The sequence below is a fragment of the Solanum tuberosum genome, unplaced genomic scaffold (assembly GCF_000226075.1).
Source record: "Solanum tuberosum cultivar DM 1-3 516 R44 unplaced genomic scaffold, SolTub_3.0 scf00252, whole genome shotgun sequence".
In the NCBI taxonomy this organism is placed as follows: Eukaryota; Viridiplantae; Streptophyta; class Magnoliopsida; order Solanales; family Solanaceae; genus Solanum; species Solanum tuberosum.
Window position 1 is genome coordinate 845,473 of NW_006239175.1, and position 6,534 is coordinate 852,006.

Here is a 6,534-nt window from a genome sequence, read left to right on the forward strand (position 1 = left end):
ATCATATTGTGATATGATCATTGATGACTCGGGAAGTCATACTGCATAAACATTGATGGCATAACTAGATACCATACTGCTTAAACAATGATGGCATACTCGATTGTCATACTAATCATGTTTTAGAAACTCTTTCTCAAAACTCATCTTTAATTCCTCAAATACTCAGTTTAAAACTCAACTGTTGGCTTTAAAAAGCTTCTCAATATTTATAAATCAATTCATAGGGTTATATGGAATTATGGACATGAACGACTCAACTCATGGATCTTAAAAGCAATATGGAAACTCGATACTTAACGATACTACTCATCTCAAATAAATACTCAATTCATAGGGTTTATGCTGAAATATAGACATGAACGAATCAACTCAAGAATCTTAATGCATTTCATATAGCAATTCCATAATTAGGAATAGAATTTCAAAAAGAATCTGAAACTCAAGAACTCAAAATCAAATCATCTCAGGAATACTCAAATCTAGGGATAGAATCCTAGATTACTCTTTTACTCATTTGAAAGTAGATGTAGGGCGTGAGGACGAACCAGTCCAACACTATGATAGCCTTATATACATGGAAGAACAAGGTTCTGGAAGAATATTGAATAAAAACTTTATTAGAAGCCTTGATACCCTAGATTGAAGGTAAACAATAAAGAAAACCTTTCTTGAGATTCTTGAATTAGTTTCTTGAAATCTCTTGAAGAAGAATCTTGAAAAAGATTGAAAATATCTTGAATGGAGTCTTTTACTTTGATTTTTCCTTAGGGTTTTGCCTAAGGGTTTGAGAGAGAAGAGAATGATGGATTAAGAGATGAACATCTGATTGTTTTGGGTCTTTAATTAGTCAAGAAATTTGTTTAGGGTTTTCTTAGAGGTAAAAAGACAAAGATGATCCTTTTTAAAGTTTTCCCGTTGACTAATTCGTCACTGCACTGTATCAGGTTACTAATATGGTCATAACTTTTTATTCAAAACTCAGATCAAATACCTTTAATTTGATAGGTTATGAGCCACATAACTCTATATATTCTAAGTGACATAGTCATTTGAAGTTGACCTAAAGAGAATCTTACATCAAAACTTAATCGGTAAGGAAACTTTCAACTAAAGTTTGTGCTAGGAGTTTCTAGTGACCTTAATTAATACCCAAAATCATTCCCACACTAAAGAATTTACCTTTACACATATGGTTAATTTAAGAATCACCCGATATGACCCTACATGTAAATGAAAAATAGTTCGGGTCTTAACTTAGAAATTTTTGGGGTGTTACAAGATGTGGATGAGAAAATGTATCGTGGAATGGTCGGATCACTACTCTATCTCACCGCAAGTCGACCAAATATCATGTACAGTGTATGAAAGTGTGCACACTTTCAATTTGCTCCAAAGGACTTACATCTCACTATAGTAAAAAGAATTATTGACTATTTAATTGGAACTATTGAATTAGGGCTATGGTATCCTCACTCTTCTCACTTTGATTTAATTGGATACTCAGACACTGATTTTGCAGGTGATCAAAATGATTGCAAAAGTACCAGTGGAACTTGTCAAATTTTAGGACAATCTTTGATCTCATGGCTCAACAAAAACTAAACCTCTATTGCACTCTCTACTACTGAATCTTAATATCTAGCAGTGGAAAGTTGTGGTACTCAATTATTATGGATGATGCATCAATTACTTGATTATGATCTCTCTTATGAAGAAGTTCCTATCTTTTGCGATAATACCAGCGCCATTAGCCTTTCTAAATAATGTGAATCATTCTAGAGCTAAGCATATTGATATCAAGCATCATTTTATTAGAGATAATGTTGAAAATGGGGATTTCTCTCTAGAATTCATTGATTCAAAAAATCAGTTAGTTGACATTTTTACAAAACCTTTGCTTGAGGAAAGATTTCGTTTTCTTCAAAATTGCCTTGGTATTACTTGATTTAATTAATGTGACTTTTTCCTTTTATGTGTTAACATTATTTTCTTTTTCAGATTTCCTGCCCTTAATTGTTACATGTATCGCCCTTCTCCTTCTTCATAACCCCCATCTTTTCACTTTCTTTCAGACGTCTCCCCTTCATTTTTGACTCTTCTCTCTCTTTTTTAAAACCCTTCAATTTTCTCCCCTCTCCTTATTTGTCTCCTCTCTTTGTTTAGTTCTCTCATCCAAAATGCCTAGAACTCGCTCCATGGCCTCTCTGAAGAACTCAACTTCTTCAAGCTTCGATGAAGTGAACATCTTATTCCTCTCTTCCGATTCCTCTAATGAATCACTCGTTTCTCCTACCATTCCCGTCAAAAGGAAAGCTTCCTCTTCCAAGAAGAAGAATCTAAAGAAACCTCGTCCTAATGCATCAGGATCTCTATATCCTGAAGACATGCAATGATTCTGGGGAATCAAACATAAAATCAAGTATGACAGCTTCAAAACTCGACCTATCATTCCTGGCTGTGTTATCAATCTCAGTCTATTGAAGGACTCTCAATGTGCGGTAAGTTCGTTTCTCAAGGCTCAAAAACTCTATTTGTTGTTTAGTCTGTGTGGTCGTGAATTTTTTGAAGAAGTTGTTCGAATTTTTTACGCAAATCTCTACATCTCTTCTGACAATGGTGAGGCGGAAACCCTCATTATGGGAAATCATATAATTATCAACGAACTGTTGTTTGAAGATGTGTTTGGTACTAAGTTTTCTAGCGTAATTCCGTATATGAACGGAACTTGGCTTGAAGATTTTGAGGTCTCTCTGGAAGGTGCCAAGAGAGTCGTGGCTGAGCCAGACTCTGACTTATCTAATTTTGGGTCGTTGTCTCTTTGTTAACATCGTATTCTGGCACATATTGTAGCCACTACTCTTATTCCCAGGAAAGGATCTATGAGTAGTATTTCTACTCGAGACGTGTTTGTTCTCTACTGTTTACTCAAGAAATATCGCATCAACTGGGCAGTTTGGTTCAAAGAATACATGTTGGAAAGTGCTGAAGACCCTAATGCCTCTGCAAATTTGCCATATGGGTTACTTGTCTCGCGCATCCTGGTGAATCGTCTTGTGGATCTCTCAATGTTTACACATATTGTCATTAATGCTACTTATGATTCTCGTACTTTCTCTAGTATGGGGTATGCGCAGGTGGAAAATAAATGGGTGAAAAAGGACTCTGTTAAAGCAAGAGTTGAAGGTGTCAAACCCATAAAGATCTCTGCGGATTCGGCTGCCCTCCTGATGCAGGACAACGACGAACTCAAAACTCGCATTTTAGCAGTGGAACGTGGTTTGGAGACTCTTCATGATGCGGTTGAAATGGTATTTCGCCTTCAAAAGGATACGAGCTCTGATGTTGGTAAGTTGCGTATTGCTATGACTGGCATAAAACAGGAAGGGATCTCCACAATTAACAAGTTGATCAACAAGCTGACTCTCTCAAAAGTGGAGTCATCTCTTCAGACAATGAACTTGTTGTCAGTGTCCAGACCTCTTACTCCAGTCTTTCTAAAACTGTGGAGCGCTCCTACAATTCCTACTGTGTAAAGATCATCAACACCCACAAGTAATTTTTGGGTGATCGTTGAATATCTAACCTTGGATCTTTTGTTTTTGTCTACTGCTACTTTTGAACTATCTTTCAACAAAGGGTATGTCCCTACTTCTATCTGCCTTTTGGATTGCTTATTGAGGACTCTTGCTCTGTTATTATCTGTTGCAACATTGGTTTGGCCTTATCCTGTGTCTTCCTAATTTTTCTTCTTTTTGATTATGCCAAAGGGGGAGATTTGTTGCCACAATTTTCATAAAGACGGGGGAGCTACAACAAACCATAAAGGCAAGGGAGGCTACAAATTAAACTAGAATCTACAACCACACACTACAAGGAAAATAGGGAAGCTCCATTATATAAAATTGTGAATTAATTGTCATTATCCAAAAGGGGGAGATTGTTACCCTCATAAAACCAGCTGATTTTTGATAAATGACTCTTAACAAATATTTGTACCCTTCGTAGGAAAAAAATCAAAAAGAAAATAAGTCAAGCATGTACAAACTGATATCCAACGGAAGATAGGAAAGCCACGATTAGAGGAATTACAAATCAATTCAAGATGCCTTCAATCCCAGAAACAGTTCGATTAAGCAAAGACAATCATCAACAATCCTTCCAAGAATCAAGGAAGCTATCAAGAGAAGGAAGAGATTCAAATCAAGCCGGGATTGGAGAAGATCATCTCAAGAAGGAAGGAGTGATCATGAACATATCTAATATGGACATGAATCAGTAAATCACCTCAATCAAGGAAGGTCTGATCATGTACATATCTAATATGAATGTGAATCAGCAAATCACTTCAATCAAGGAATCCCTCAATATCCTTGATTGAGAGAAACACCTTTGGGTTTTTCCTTACAAGAGAAAGCAGCCCACCTATCTATATAAACCTCCTTTGGCCATAGTTGTGAAGTACGCACTTCACTTGAACTTGTATTATTGTCTTATGTTGTCTTTCATAAAAGCTTTATATTCTCTTAAGTATACAACTGAAAAAGAAAAGAGAAAGAAAGATCCAAGTGTAGGTTATACAAGTAGAGGTTGTGTCAAAGTAGAAAGATCTTATTTGTATATGAGATAGGGCTCCAAGTCGAACTACTTTGTAAACACCCAAGTTCTCAGCAAGATCTTAAGGACGCACCTTAAACCTAAGGGGACTGGAAGAAGGCACCACTTTGGTGTTCCGGACCAGCATAATATTCTCTGAGTCCTTTATTTACTGCATTTACTATTATCATATACTGTTAAATTAATCTGCAGGTGAGTCGACTAAAGGAATTATTAATTCACCCCCTCCCCCCTTCAGTTTCACTAAAGACTTTTGTTATGTGGCCGTAGCTATGAATGATTGTTGAACATCGCTTTTATGGATGAATTTGATTATTATATAAATTATTATTCTTGTATTCTTGATTTAGTATTTTGATACTAGGCCACCAATAAAATAAATACATTGTCTACTCTTTAACTCGAATGACGAATAGGTAGATAGAACAGAGAATATAAGGAGTATGATCTTTATTGCATACCACTTGTTTAGATTTGTGTTCAGTGTTGACACTCACACAAATACCGTGCGTGGTTATGAAACAAGATGAAAAATAAATGTTCAACACTTGAGTTTGTCTATTTCCGCTCAACGATGTAGTTAGACGGTCAACTTGGGTAGGTGGTTAGAGATCGAGAGATCATGATCATAATAACAACCCTATAAATCAATAATTTGATAACCTTATGAAATCCATGAAAAAGATGTGATGCATGAATTCTTAGTATGTTGTAGCCCTGGAATTGCATCAATCATTGTAAGTTAATCTTATTATTTAATTCTTGCATTCTTTTGTTTACAAATAAAAATTGAATTCTTTTGGCACTCTTGAATAAATATTTAGACTAGTATAATTTAGTAAAATAGTTAATCGTAGGGGTGTGCAAAAATCGATTTAACCAATAAACCGAACCAAAAAAATACTATTGGTTTATTGATATTGGGTTATTGGGCTAACGGTTTTGCAAAATTTTTTATTGGGTTATTGATTTGGTTTCCGATTTTATGATTTTTGTTAATAGTTAAACCGATAACCCAATAAGACTATACTAAATTTACTAGTCTTATTGTTAATGGTTAAACGATTGTTACTTTCACACTTTTTCCTTTGAATGTGTCTAGTGTCTAAACTTGCAAGAAAAATGATTGTTACTTTTATGATTATTACTTTCATGCCAAATGCTGGAAAAAATCATATGGTTTATATGAAAATTTTCTTATCGTGTATATAATATATATGAGTATTTTCTTATTGGTTAAACCGAAAACTAAACCGTTAAGTACCATAAACCGATTAACCAAAAACCGATAAGAAATATGTTATTGGTTTGGTTATCGGTTTGACGTATTTACAAACCGAAAACCGATAAACCGAACCAATAACACATAAAACCGAACCGAACCGACCGATGCGCACCCCTAGTTAATCGACAAATCTTTTAGGTTCGATAATCCGGCTCTTTTAGAGCCATATATTACTTGAGCGACCACATACCCTCCTGTGTGCATTCGGAAGCAACAATGAACTATCCAACGACAAAAGAAAAAATAATTCTTTCCTATAAAGATTGTGGCCATGATCAAAACTATAGCTTATACATATTAATAACTCAAATAAAGCCTAAATCAAATCTTCATTTTCATTCTCTTATTAGTAGTACTTGTTCAATAAACTTCTATGATATTTGCTAACACCATATTTTAACATAATGTCAGAACACGTCTCGTATTTTGTATTAAACGTCTTATAATTGTTGATTTCACTAGGACAATTTTTCTTTGGGGAGAACTAATTACATATTTGGAAGACCTTATTGAAAAAAATATTTAAAAGTCAAACCAACTTTTTTTTAAAATCGAGACCGCTTTATTTGATTTGATTTACATTTTTTTTTTTAAATAGTTGGTTTAACTTGATAAATGAAAATTTTGAACCA